Genomic DNA, 15,321 nt, shown 5'->3' with positions numbered 1-15,321 from the left:
CCTATGTTTTCTTCTAGGAGTTTTATAATTTTAGCTCTCAATATTTAGGTCTTTGATTCCTTTCAATTTAATTTTTGTATATAGTTTGAGTTAAGGTTCCAAGTTCATTCTTTAGTATATGGTGATTCAGTTGTTCCAGTATCATTTGTTGAAAGATGATTGTTTCCCCATTCAATGGTCTTTCCCTTGTCAAAAATCAATTTGCCAGAAATTTATGGGTTTATTTTGGACTCTCGATTCTAGTCCATTGATCTATATGTCTATCCTTATGCTAGTAATGCACCGTTTTGATTACTAGCTGTATAGTAAGTTTTGAAATCGGGAAGTGTGAGTCCTTCGACTTCGTTTTTCTTTTTCAAGATTGTTTTAGCTATTCTAGCCCTCTTGCAATTCCAGATGAATTTTGGATCAGCTTGGCCATTTCTGAAAAAAAATTGCTGTTGTAATTTTGATAGTGATTGCATTGAGTCTGTACGTCAATTTAAGGAGTATTGCCATCTTAACAATATTAAGTCTTCCAATCAACAACATGGGTTATCTTTTCATTTATTAGCTCTTTAATTTCTTTCAACAATGTTTTGTAGTTTTCAGTGTACAAGTCTTGCACCTCCTTGATTAACTTTATTCCTAAGTATTTTATTGTTTTCAATGCTATTATAAATGGAATTTTCCCCTTAATTTTCTTATTTTGTGTGTGTGAGGGAAATTAGCTGTGAGCTAACATCCATTGCCAATCCTCCTTTTTTTGCTGAGGAAGACTGGCCCTGGGCTAACATCCATGCCCATCTTCCTCTACTTTATATGGGATGCCGCCACAGTATGGCTTGACAAGCGGTGCGTCGGTCCGTGCCTCGGATCCGAACCTGTGAACCCAGGCCACCGAAGTGGAGCCTGCGAACTTAACTGCTATGCCACAGGGCCGGCCCCCTTAATTTTCTTTTTTGATTGGTCATTGCTAGTGTGTAGAAATACGTGATTTTTGTACACTGATCTTATATCTTGCAACTTTGCTAAATTTGTTTACTAGCTCTGATAGTTTCATAGTGGACTCTTTTATATTTCCTTTATACAAGATCATGTCATCTGCAAAAAGTGATAGTTTTACTTCTTCTTTCCAACTAGGATGGCTTTTATTTCTCTTATTGTTTGGTTACCCTGGCTAGAACTTCCAACCCAATGTTGAATAGAAGTATTACAAGCAGATGTCTTTGTCTTACTGCTAATTTTAGAGGAAAATCTTTCAGTGCTTCATCATTAAGTCTGATGTTAGCTGTGGATTTTTCACAGTTGCCCCATATCAGGTTGAGAAAGTTCCCTTCTATTCCTAGTTTGTTGAGTGTTTTTTCTTTCTTTCTTTTTTTTTTTATCATGAAAGGTTTTTGGATCTTGTCAAATGCCTTTTTCACATCTAATGAGATGATCGTGTGGTTTTTCATTTATTAAAATGGTGTATCACATTGATTTATTTTCACATGTTGACTCACTCTTACATTCTTGGGATAACTTCCACTTGCTCATGGTATATAATCCTTTTAATGTGCAGCTGGATTCAGTTTTGCTAGCATTTTTTGAGTATCGTTGCATCTATATTCATAAGGGATATTGGTTGGTAGTTTTCATTTTTGTGATGTCTTTGGCTTTGGTATCAGGATAGTACTGGCCTCAGAATGAATTGCGAAGTGTTCTCTATTCTCTCTTCTATTTTTGGAAGAGTTTGAGAAGAACTGTTAATTCCTCTTTAAACATTTGGTAGAATTGTACTGTGAAGCCATATGGTCCTGGGCTTTTCTTTTTTGGAAAGTTTTTAATTACTGATTCAACCTCTTCACTTGTTATAGGTCTATTCAGATTATCTATTTTTTGTGGAGTCAATTTTGGTAGTTTTTGTGTTTGTAGGAATTTTTCACTTCTTTTATGTTGTCTGATTTGTTGGCATACAATTGCTCATTTGTATGAATATGCAATATAATTCTTTTTATCTCTGTAAGGATGAGAGTAATGTCTCCACTTTCATTTCTGATCATAGTAATTTGAGTCTCTTTTCTCTTTTTGGTCAGTCTAGCTAAAAGTTTGTCAATGTTATTGATCTTTTCAAAGAACTAACTTTTGGTTTGATGATACTCTATTATTTTTCTATCCTCTATTTCATTTATCTCCACTTAAATCTTTATTATTTGTTTCCTTCTGTTTTCTTTGGGTTCAGTGCTTTTGTTTTTCTGGTTTCTTAAGGGAGAAGGTTAGGTCATTGATTTGAAATATTTCTTCTTTTTAATATAGGCATTTACAACTAGACATTTCCCTCTGCATACTGCTTTTGCTGCATCTCATAAGTTTCGGTATGCCGTGTTTTTCTTAAAGTATTTTCTAATTTCCATAGTTATTTCTTTTTGGCTCGTTAGTTGTTTCAATGTATAATTTAATTTCCACATATTTGTAAATTTTCCAGATTTCCTTCTATTATTGATTTCTAATTTCATTCTATTGTGTTGGAGAAGATACTTTGTATGATTTCATTTGTTTTTCATTTATTGAGGCTTTTTTAGAGGAGTAACTTATGGTCTATCATGGATAATATTCCATGTGCACTTGAGAATAATGTGTATTCTGTTGTAGTTGGCTGGAATGTTCTATATATGTCTATTAGGTCTACTTGGTTTGTAGTGTTGTTCAAGTCTTCTATTTCCTGGTTTATCCTTTGTTTAGTTGTTCTAGCCATTACTGAAAGTGAGCTGTTGAATTTCCCAAACATTATTGTGGAACTGTGTATTTCTCCCTTCAATTTTGCCAGTTTTTGCTTCATATATTTTGGGCCTCTGTTGCTAGGTGCATATATGTTAATAATTGTTATATATTCTTGATGGATTGAACCTTTTATCATAATACCTTTTATCATGTCCTCCTTGTCTTATGTGACAAATTTTGTCTTAAAGTCTATTTTGTCTGATATTAGCATAGCTACTTTAGCTTTCTTTGGGTTACTGTTTTCATGGAATATCTTTTTCCATCCTTTCATTTTCAATCTATCAGTGGCTTTGAATCTAAAATGAGTCTCTCCTAGACAGTGCATAGTTGAGTCATATTTATCCATGCTGCCAATCTCTGCCTTTCAATTGGAGAGTTTAATCTATTTACATTTCATGCAATTGGAGATAAGGAAGGACTTCTGCATTTTATTTTTGTCTTCTGTATGACATATCTTTTCGTTCCTCAATTCCTTCATTATGACTTTCTTTCGTGTTAGATATTTTCTAGGGTACCACTTTGATTCCCTTCTTATTTATTTTACTATATATTTTTAGTTATTTTCTTAATGTTTGCCCTGGGAAATTACAATTAACATAATTTCTAACAATCTAGTTCAAATTAATACCAACTTATTCTCAATAGTATACAAATACTTTGCACCTATTTATCTCTGTCCCACTCCCCTTTATTTTGTTATTATGGAAGGACGGGGGGAATGGATTGGTTTTAATTTTTGAACATCTTTAAATAATCAGTGATTACTATCAGTACATATGTGATTGTGATTAAGAGGCATGGAGATGTTAAGGGAAATTAAGGGACTCTGAGGTTTAAAAGTTTCTACAATTACTTACTCTACAAGCAGCAAAGCTCTGATGATATATTTGAGGTTGCTGTCCAATGACTTATATCTAGGATAGAGCTTGATTCCAAGAAATTCAGATTTTTAAAAAATTAGGCGTGTTCTGGGGGTCCCATGACTACCCACTAGTTCAATAATTCAAAAACTCACATGACTCAGCATCAAATTATACTCACTGATAAGGTTATCACAGCAAAGAATACAATGTTGGAATAGCAGACAAAGGTATATCTAGGCGAAGGCTAGAGAGGTCAGGTGCAGGCTTTCAAGTTCTCCCTCTCTGTGGGTTACACAGACACACTCTTCTCTCCAGCTTCAAATCACAGAGACTCAAACAAGCTGTCTCTATCCAGAGAAGCCTGCTTGAATCTTAGAGTTGAAAGTCCTTAAAGGAATCTGCTCACGTAGGCACATCCCTGGTACTTATCTGCTCTGTGACCAGTAATGGCGTGAACCTCAAACCAGACTCCAGGTGCACAGTATCAAGGTTCATGTTTACTTTAAATAATGTTGATGGTCTAGTCCATCCTGCCCCAGTGCTCTGAGTGCACAGAGTGACATCATTTGTGAACATTCCAAGGTTTAGTTCTTAGAGCTTGGCTCCAGATATCCTCAGAGATAATCTAGAATTGAGCAAAACAGACATGCTGCATTAACTTTCCTTTTCAGGTATTACCATAGAAAAGGAATAGTGAATGCCTGTTTAAGTGCACTTCATGGTTGTACAGTGTTCTATGTATGTATTAAGAGATGAGTGAACAAATATAACTATGACAAACATCCTCTGAAACTAAGAAAACTGAAAACTGAAGTGAATCATGTACACGTATTAATTTATAAAGTGAATTTTCCAAGCATCAGACAAGTGACTGCCGTTGTCCATTACCAGAGAAATTCCAAAATCTTTATTTCTCCTTGTCACAGTGAAGTGGGGCTTTTGACCAATTTCTGGCCCTCTGAGTGGATATCTCTGGATGAGTGGGAAGGGAGGGAAGATTCTGAGCTCTAAAGGACTCTCCTGTGATTGTCTGAGTGGAGTCCCACCTGAGCTTTCCAGAGACAGCTCAGGGCCTCAGTGGGCAGTCAAGACAGTGACGGTGGGGACCCAACAGTCTCAGCTTCCAAGACGGTCTCAATGATCCTGCCTCCTGCTATTCATGCCCATGTGTAGTCCCCTCCCACTCTAAATCACGGCTGGTCTGTGTGACCAACAGATTCTGCAGAAGTGACAATGTGTGACTTCTCAGGGTGGACTACAAAAGATATTGGGGCTTCCGCCTTGCTTCCTTGGATCACTCACTCTGGGGGAAGCCAGTTACCACCTCATGAGGACATCCAAATGTAAATAAATCTACATTCAAACGTAAATTTAAAAGATATGTATATCTTCTCTAGTGGGGGAATACTGTGACACAAAGAGACCTATGGCATTGGCTAGTTTATCATGATGTTCCTAGAAGTGAAATAGACGGGAAGCCTACTAAATTCTTACTTCATGTGAATAAATGGAAGAGTTCCAGGTCAAGTGAGCAGAAGTCTAAATTATAAAAACTCAATCAATGTCTGGGGTCTTTGAAAGTCCCAGAATAGGGGGTAATGGAGGTGTGGGGTGACGTGGAGATGATAAACCATTTTGTGGCTTTGCTGGTCCACTTGTTGCTGACGCTGGTTTGTTTTTGCCCGTAGCCCAGAAAGCCAATCACTGAGCTGACAGGATTGCAGCAAAGAAAGGGTTTTAATCACAAGGCGGCCAAGTGAGGAAGCAGGAGAATGAGTCTCGAATGTGCCTTCTCAAAAATGGGGACTCAGGGATATTGATGGGGTGGGAGACAAGGTGGTCTGAAATGTGAAGACAGATGATTGGAGGTGAGGAGAGGTGAGGTAATTGATGATCTGCACAAGCATAGTCAGACTTCATGCCTTTTCATAAGATGCGTGATCACAAAATGGTGGTGTTAGCATGACCTGAGGGTGGAGTTTTTAGCCTCTTGATGTCAGAAAGGTCACTTGTCGAGCATTTGTGCAGGCCCAGTTGATGCGTTGGTGACTCAACTGGCCTGAACTGGACCAGGGGTCCTAATTCTTGAAAAACAGCTCAAACATCCGTTACCAGGGTGACCCAGGCACCAGGGAGATGTTATCTATAGGAAACTAGTGGGATCCAGATAGCATATTGCCTAAGCAGCAGTTAACAATAGGCAGGTGAACAACTAAAAGCTATAATTAGTAATTGCAAAAAAACACTCTAATTACTAGCTACCTAATCATTAATGGCTAACTGTTTACCAGTTTCACACTGTGCTTCAGTCCTCAAAAAATGTCAACCTTTAGGGCTGAGATAGACCCTAATTGCTCTTTCTTTAGGTTTTCAGAAGCTTTATTTCCTTTTTGAGCAAACTGCTATGTTCAATGTTCCTACACATGTAGGGGAAATGTGTTTGGCAAGGGATAGTTGGGAAATGTATCCTGTTGGCCTGAAAGCATCATCTCAGCAATGCAAAGTGGCTGTGCAATGTGGGTCTTGTGTGGCAGTATAATTTCCAGAGATTTTATTTTCACTTTAGTCTCCCTGTGAGTTTCCCTCTTCCCATTCCAAGAAAGTGGCCCCTTTGTGCTAACTTGCCTTCAGGGATCAAAGTAGAAGTTGCTTTGCAGGATTTAGTTTTCTGGAGTGAAGCCTGAGTTCCTTGAAGATATTGGGCATGGAGGAGGTTAGGGAAAAGTAGCAAGAGCTTTTTAGAGATGTCAGGAAAGCCTAGAGAGTGGCATGGAGCCCAGTGGGTCCTGAGAACATGGAGAAACATGGACCGATACCTGTTAAGAACACTCCTAGAGGTGGCGATACCTCAAGGGGGGGCTGCAACCAGGCATCCCACTCAGACATTCGAGACTCAGTGTGCCTGGATACAACACAGCCACAGTCCTTTCTGAGGACCATGTGGGCTTGGACCACAACAACCCCAGCAGTAAGCTATACGGCCCAAAGTTTGGAAGGAGCCTCCCTGGTTGTTTGCTCCATATAATATCTCATCCCTTGGGGCAGACTTGGGTACCAGGGAGAGGGTAGAGGAGGTAGTTCCTGTGATGCCCAAGATTGAATTTCCGACCCACACACGGGACTAGGAGCTGTGAGCTGTAACCTGACATTTATTGCACACACGAGTTTACAGATGCAAATTCACACTTGCTATATTTGTCTTGAAGGGCAGTGTAGTATTTGGTCTGAAAGTGTTCCTGGACTCAGAAGATGAGGGTTTTTGTTTTTTCCCCACTCGTTAGCTATATAGCTTTGGTTTGGGGGTGCAAGTCCATTCTTTGTGTGTTTACTTTTGAAATTCTATGCATTATCTAGCCTGAAGACAGCTCTGAGGTCAAAATATGGGGACTTTTGCCTTGGCTTTACCTCTTACTGGCTATGTGGCTTTGGTTCAACCAGTTTTAGTGAAACAGCCTCCTCATGTATGGGTCAAGACAATGAAAAATGCTAAACTTGTAGAACTGTTGCAATAGAAAAATTGAGCAATTTGTCAACTGTAAAATATTAACACACAACAAGGTAACTTGCTAATTTATAATATTAAAGTAACTTGGGATGTCTTGCATTAGAGTGATTGTTAGAGGCATGGATGTACTAACACTTTGGCATGCTAAAGACATTTGTAAAATGTAGAAGATGTGAAATAGCAACTGGATTCAGTTTAAAGACCTAAGCCAGAGGCTGGGCTTCTGGAATGGCAGTGTGAGGAGTTCAGCCGACTCTCCCCTCAGAAAAACAACCACTAATTAGTGAAAATTACAGATAAAAAAACAACCATTTAAAGCTTCTAGAAATTGTTGTAAGGGCATGCAGCAAATGGAGAAACATCTATTTACGAAAATCTGCTAAATCTCAGTAAGAACTGTGACTCTGTGGCATTTGATCCAAGACCTGTTCCCATCCCCAGGCTCTGAGTCATGGAAGCTCTATTCCAGGCAGGTGCGGCCAAGGACGTGGGAGCTCCCTCTCCCTCTGGTTCCTAGTGTAGGCTTATGGTTTCACTCAAGAGAGGCAGACTGCCCACATCTCTCATTCTCCCCAGCCCCACGCTGCAAAAGTGCTATTCTGGGTGGGTGGGAGAGGATTAGGGCCCCCTTCCCTCATCCAGATCCCACTCACAGGGTGAGAGCTCTGCTCCAGGCATGAGAGGCAGAGAATGCTGGGGCCTGATCGCCTCTGTCCCAGCTGACCGTTAGGGCAGAGATTCCATGGCGGGAGAGCAAGCCAGAAGAGTAGAGGCTGCCTTCTCCCCTGCCAGCGCCTGCTTATAGCACAGAGGTGTCACTCCTGGAGAAGCAGGCCACGGTCCCTGCCTTCTGCTCCAGGGCACTAGCACAGAGGTTCTAACCAGAGGGAGAGGCAGGCTGTAAGGACATGGAGCTCTGCAGCTTTGCCTGAATGACTGACTTTATTTGGAACTGAGCACGGAGAAGTTTACACCCAATGGCATTGTTGAAAACAGTGATGATCTTGGTGCTGAACAATTAAGAGGGCAGATCAGCCAAAAGTTTACGAGAGAGAACCAGAGAAGGAGTGAGTCAAGGAAATTCCTGAGATCACACTTATTCTTGGAAGGCTGTGTACATGCACTAGGCTGCACCAGCTCAGGAGCAGGACAGGGGGCAGACTTGAAAGCATTCCCCAAGCTACAGATAGATCCATCAACCAAAGGCAGACACTCTTCTGGCTCAAGGGGATTAAGCACAACCTCTGACCAAATACTGGCTGAATAATAATATACTCTGATTCACAGGCAACTCATAGGACGCCACACTTGAAAACAAAATCACATTCATCTATGGCGGTCTGGACGATTCTGCACTTGCTTAAGGTTGTGCGCTCTAAGGAGTGGCTGGAGAGGGGATTTCCTAGCTACTAGTTCCAAGGTAAAGATGGGGTGAATCTGTGAACTTCCTAAACTGTGAAAGCAGTCTCCAAGCCACACACACATCCAAAGGCAAAAGGTGAAAATCTAACTGGTTAAGGAGGCTTAAGAACAGGCTTTCACCGATAAGTGGTTTATGTGGATCCGGAGGGTGACCATTAGCTAAGAAGCCAAGATAAAAGATAAAAACAAGGGACTCGAGAGGTAGCACACTTCAGGGGAAATAGACCTGGTAGAGTTAGTCCATCCAAGATGCTAAACCAATGACCAAACAACAATGAAAAGACTCAGAAGGGGGAATCAGTACCCAGAATTGCTACAACATATTATGTAAAATGTCTCATTTTTGTGTGTATGAGGAAGATGAGCCCTGAGCTAACATCTGTTGCCAGTGCTCCTCTTTTTTCTGAGGAAGACTGGCCCTGGGCTAACATCCGTGCCCATCTTCCTCTACTTTATATGTGGGACGCCTGACCCAGCATGGCTTGATAAGTGGTGTGTAGGTCCACACCTGGGATCTGAACCCCAGGCTGCTGAAGAGGAGCACATGAACTTAACCACTACGCCACCAGGCCGGCCCTAAAATGTCCGATTTTTAATGTAAAAATTATGAGACATCAAAGAAATAGGAAAAAGTCATCCGTCTACAGGCAAAAAACCATAACAGGGAAGAGAACCTGGCTTCAAGGGGGCCCAGATGTTGGACTTAGCAAAGACTTCAAAGCAGCGACTATAAATATGTTTAAAGAACTAAAGGAAACCATTAAAGGATGGTATGATAACGATGACTCATCAAATAGAAAATATCAATAAAGAGACAGAAATTGTGAAGAAGGACAAAATGGAAATTCTAAAGGTGAAAAATATAATAACTAAAATGAGAGATTCATTGGAGGGGCTCAAAAGTTAAGTTGGCAGATGAAGGGATCAGTGAACTTAAAGACAGAGCAATAGAGATTATGGAAATCGAAGAACAGAAATGAAAAAGAGGAAGAAAATGAATAGATTTCAGAGAAATGTGGGACATCATTAATGCACCGACATACACATAATGGGAATGCAGAAGGAGAGGAGAAAGAGGAAGGGGCAGAAAAAATACTCCAAGAATTAATGGCAAAAAATGACCGCAGGAGAATGCCTCAGTGGAAACTCCACAGGGTGGACCAAGGGCAGCCTCCTAATATCGTCCAATTTGTGGAAGTAACTGAGGAAAAGAAGGGGGGTGACCAAGCATCCTGGTTTGCTCAGGACTGAGGCATTTCCTGGGATGTGCGAATTTCAGTGCTAAAACTGGGACAGTCCCAGGCAACCTGGGATGGCTGGTCACCACAGGAGGCTCCCGCGTCTAAGGGAGGAGAGAAGCCACAGCTGTGGCAGGGCAAAAAGGTTCACTGTGGCAAGGACCCCACCCACAACGGGGGGCTCTGACTGTGGCCCCTGTTCTGGGGAAGGTGCTGGTGGCACTGTGCTGGGCAATGATGATGGCCGCTTGGTTGAGTGTGTGCCATGCACTGGGCACTGTGCCAGCCCTTTACATGACACAGTGAACACTTGCCATGTGCCCTTCTAGTTTCCATTCTCCTATTTTCTGGCAACAATTTTCAAGTCCTTTAGCAGAGCTATCCCTCTCCAGTTCTTAGGCCCTAAGGTCTGCGTGCGCACACGCACGCACACACACACACACACACACACCCCTCTCCCTCTTACCACAGGGAAGCACACTCCATCTGTCCCCCACCCACTCCCAGAGGAGATGAATGTGTCAAGGTTGGCGTACCACAGGGGGTCGAAATTGGTCTCTAATCATGGCAAGTGAGGGAGAAAGGTGAACTCAGGACAGCCCAAGCCCAGTCAGGACAGGACACAGCTGTGTGCCCGTGTGTCTCATGGAGCATGCATGGAGCATGCACATCCTAGTGCATGCACGCTCTCCTGGTGTGTGCTTGTCATGTTTGACAGTATGGGTTTATGTGGATGCGAGGGGAGGACTACGATCTCATAACCCATCTGTGCACTTCCTCATAAATTACTGCAGTATGTCCTAGATGTGGCGCCCTCGTGCAGTGTGTAACCTAAACAACTCGACACAGTGGTCCTGTCCTCTCTCCTCCTGGCCTTTGATTCTGCTAATCCTACTGCTGAGAACACTCTCCTTCCCAGTTTTTGCTCGGTTAAGTCTCAGCCCTCATGTCTCAGTGTCCCCAAGCTGGGATTAGGTGACCCAGCCCTCATGAATTCATATTCAGACTGGCTTCCACTCCATATAGGACAAGACACTCCAGAAATAGAAGTTAAACCATGAAGTCATCCTATTTCCAATTCAAATTTAAGACAAGTTAAGAATTTAAGTGAATTTGCTTTAACTTCTTGGATTTTGTATTTGTTACATTTTTATACTCACAGTCTTGGATTCTAATGCCATTTATCTAGTTACTTATTTGCTTTATATGTCAGCATACACAAAACAGTTTCAAAGTAACACCAATATTACTACTACTACTAAGACTATTGAATGTAGTATGAAATTTCTTTGTGGTTGTTTTTGCCTTTCTTGGGCTATATTCCTAGTGGGCTCTACAAAGTAATGAATTTAAAGTTCGATGAGATAATTTTTCTCTTATGGTTATGCCACCAACTTGAAATAGAATTGAGTAAATTTGTTTCAGTTTGTTTTGATTTTTAGGAATTGCTTTCTTTTCTGTTGAATTTAATTTTTTAAAGTTATGTAAAACATATACCTAGTTCCAAAGTAAAAATTATAAGACCAGAGGTTTACCTTCCATCCTCATTCCCTCCCTTCTCCTATAGGTAACAATTTTTACTAACTTTTGGTTTATCCTTGTTTCTTTTTGAAAATATAAGTGAATGTGCACATATACAATTCCTCCTGTTACACAGAGGCAGCAGATTTCACACACTGTTCTTCACTTGCTTTTTAAACAATGGTACGTCCTGGAGATCTCTGCACGGTCACATACAGAGATAATCCTCTCTGTGGCGTTGGTTCGTGGACTTCACGTTGGGAAGCTCTGCCTTGGACCAGGAATTTGTCTCTTGGAGGAGGGATATGAAAACTGAGCTGGCCTCCAAACTGGCTGACCTTGCTCTGGGGAGCCAGGGAAAGGCACTATCGCGGGTCACAGTCTGATTGTTTCTAAGAATGGGAGTCCATGGGAATCCCGGAGGCCAGACTGCCCGCTGCGGGCATTCCCAGCATGTGCCACTTGTGCCCGGTGGGGCTGGAGTGGGCCTATTGGAGTCCATTTGGAAAAGACTTTATCCCAGAGAGAAAAGGAGGCAGGGATGTCAGGGGTGACCCTGCAATGAAGCCATGGTGGTTTGGAGGGGAAGGCATTCCTGAGGACAGTGTGGTGGTTGTTTCCGGAACCTGTCCCTTTCCTATCCCTGGACACATGTCTAGCTCCTGGGCTAAGAGAGGCAGTAAGCAAAAGCTGCTAGAGTTTTCCCATTGCAAACTATGCTTGACGGCCCTGTTCACAAAGTGACAACATAAAGGGAAGCCGTGTCTCTGGCTCCCTTCTCCACACACCATGTTTTGGTCCCACCCCAGGGCTCCATGTGGGGTCAGACAGTGTCCAGTGGGGGAGGCAGTGGAGCTTTTCATGATCACATGGGAGAAACCTCTCAGGGCTGCTGGAAACGTCGGCAAGATAGGAAGGAGGGGCTTATCGGGGGCTAAGGCTCTGCATAGACAGGTGAGACAAGGGCCAGGGAAATCTGAGCTGTTACCTTCACTAAGACTCCCAAAGTACTCAGACTGGGGAGTAGTGGGAAGCATGGGGACACTATAAGTTAGTTTCCCAAATTCCCTCATTTCCCTCCCCAAACCCCAGCACAGTGGCCAGACTACTTCAGTAGAGGCCATGCCCTGGGGTGGCCTCATCTGAAAAGAAGGGACTGACTGGACAGGCTCCAGGGGGCTCCTGGCTCTGACATTTTATGGTTCCATGATTTCTAAAAACACACTGGAGTCCCCTGAGAACAGTCTGAGCTTCACCACTGAACCCCGCGCTCTGGACTGCAGCGTTCCTGCCCCAGGCCTCCATAAAAGCACATCCATAAAGTTCGCCGAGGCCCCCAGGTCAGTCTGTCTGGGCAGTGTGATGCAGGGTGGGACTCAGAGTCGGGGAGTGAGCCCTGGGTCCTCTGACATGGAGAGCTGTGTGCCTTTGGGCACTTCAGTTAACGTCGCTGGTTACTGACCTGCAGAAGGAGCTTAAAGGAAACTTGCCCTCCTGACGCACATAGCCGTGTCAAGATCCAAAGGGGCACCGCATTTGGGAATGTTCTCTAAATGTTCTAGCTGAGGGCCTGCCTCTCGAACAAGGGCCAAGGGTCTAGGAGCAGCACAGAGTGAAGCCAACAGCAGTTCATGGCCTCCCTCTTGTATGGAGGGCCTAGGAGTACAGGGTGGACCCTGGGCATAAGCCCAGATGCCATCCCTAGTCCACTGTGGATCAGTACGTCCTTCTCAGAGGTCCATGACCGCTGGGTTCCTTCACGTCCCTTCTGAGGCCCAGCTGCAAGGACCCTGGTTCTTACCCCAGCCTTTCTGTCCATGTCTTGCTTCTGGTATCTCATTGAGGAGGGCTTTCTGAGGGTGGCCCAGGGGAGGCTGGCACATCTCCCCTGGGTCCTTAGACCTCTCATATCCTATTGACAGTCTCAAAAGGAATATCTCAGCAGAATGCTTTTTCGTGTATTCTTTTGGGTATCCCTGTGTAGGGCAGCCTCGAGGTCCCTCACAGACGCCGAAGAGGATGAGGTGCTGGTTCTGTTATGCTGCCTGTCAGGCGTGAAGCCTGTAGGGGAATGGGCTGGGGAAGGATTTCGGGAAGTGAGAGAGGAGTCTGTCAAAGCAAACCCCAGGAGGCAGCTGGATGGGGTGGCGTAGGTGACCCTCCCACCGGATCTGCTTGGCTTCAGGAGCAGTTGCTGTGTGCTTACAGAATTTCCTGTGGCACCCACCCCACACCCCCTCCCTCCCCAATTGATCGGTCAGATGTGGGCACCTGACCCACACTAAGCCAATCTAAGTCCTTTCGTACAACTATTGGAACTGGAAATGAGGGAAAAAGTAAGGCCCTTTTGGTGGCTGTATAGCTGAGGAACACGAGGCTTGGGAACTGTTAGCCTCTGTATTTTCTGCCTGGTAGAGAAGTTAAGTCTGCCCTGAGAGCCAGCTGCTGTGGAGAGAGTAGGAGAAGGAGGAGAAGGGGGAGGAGGAAGGGAAGGAAGTGGAAGAGGAGGAGGAGGAGGAGGAAGGGGAGGAGAGGGAGGAGGAGAGACGGAGAGATGGTGGACTCGGGGCAGCTGGTCCCAGTTGTGCTTTGGCAAATGGACTGTGAGTGGAAGTTACATGTGTCCCTTCCAGCCGGAAGCTTTAAGAGCCTGTGCGGCCACACAGTGATGGCTGCTCTGTTAGCCAGGACCTGGAGTGAGGGGACACGGAGCAGAACCCCCATGTGGCAGGGATGAGAAATAAACTCTTGTCTTTATAAACCCTAAGGTTTGGATTCATGACCACAGCATCCCTGGAGTCGTTTTGGGGTTGTTTCTTACTACCATCCTATCCTGACTGATACAGAAGGAAATACCTTCCTTCTGCTTGGTACCATGTGATGCTTGGAGCTGCCACATCCATGTTATGATTGAGAGGTGACAAATGAAAAAACAAAAAAGATAAAGATAACTCACTGGTGGAGCAGAAAGATGGAAAGAAAAGCTGGGTCCCTGGGGTAGAGCCACTAACTTGCCCTTGGGACTCTCCTATTTCCAGGCTTCCTGTTATGTGAGAAAACAAAGCCCTTACTGATCGCATTCATTTGGGTATTGTTACTTGCACTTGCAGCGATGGTGTGGTCGACAGAATAACGGCCTGCCAAAGATGTTCACGTCCCGATCCCCAGAACTCGTACGTTATCTCACATGGCAAAAGGGATGTTGCTGATGTGATTAAGCTACGGATTTTGAGATGAGGGGATTATCCTGGATTATCTGGGTGGATCCAGTGCAATCACAAGAGTCTTGCTAAGAGGGAGGCAAGAAGGTCCAAGTCAGAAGGAGACAGGACAATGGAAGCAGAGGATGTCCTGATGTGCTTTGAAGATGGAGGAAGGGGTCAAAACCCAACAAATGCAGGTGACTTCTAGAAGCTGGAAAGATGAGGAAAAGGATTTTTCCCTGGAGCCTCCAGAAGGAATCCAGCTCTGCCAACACCTTGATGTAAGATCCATTTTGGACTTCTGACCTCCAGAACTACAAGACAATAAATTTGTGCTGATTTCGGCCGCTCAGTTTGTGGTAACTTGTTACACAGCTATAGGAAACTGATACAGGTGACGCCCATGAACCTAACACAGCAGACAGCACCACAATGCTCCCCCTCACTCCCACAGGCATCCCTCCAGCAGAGTGGTCTTTGGAAGGGAACAGCTAACATTTCCTGCGTATTTAAAAGGAGAATCAAGAAAGTCTATGAGAGTGAGGGGAAAGGAATGAACATTCGCCACTTAGGTTGTAACTCGTTTCCTACACAGCACCACAACAAAAGGGGGTGTCCTGGGAGATGAGTTTAGCGCTCATTGCCTAGTTCTGTCTGCTTCTCCCAGCTACCCTGTACCGCGGTGGCTGCAGACCTGGGCCACCCCCCATTTCAGTGATATTCAAGTTCACTGTAACGCCAGCTAGGACGGGGCAGGGATTTGAGCTGAGCTGCAGCCGAGATGGGGCCAGAGCACGGACCAGGCAGTCTTGGATCTCGGGGGCCAG

This window comes from Ceratotherium simum, chromosome 40 (assembly GCF_057802395.1).
Source record: "Ceratotherium simum simum isolate JZ-2026a chromosome 40, ASM5780239v1, whole genome shotgun sequence".
In the NCBI taxonomy this organism is placed as follows: domain Eukaryota; kingdom Metazoa; phylum Chordata; class Mammalia; order Perissodactyla; family Rhinocerotidae; genus Ceratotherium; species Ceratotherium simum.
Note: the sequence above shows the minus strand (reverse complement) of the source record.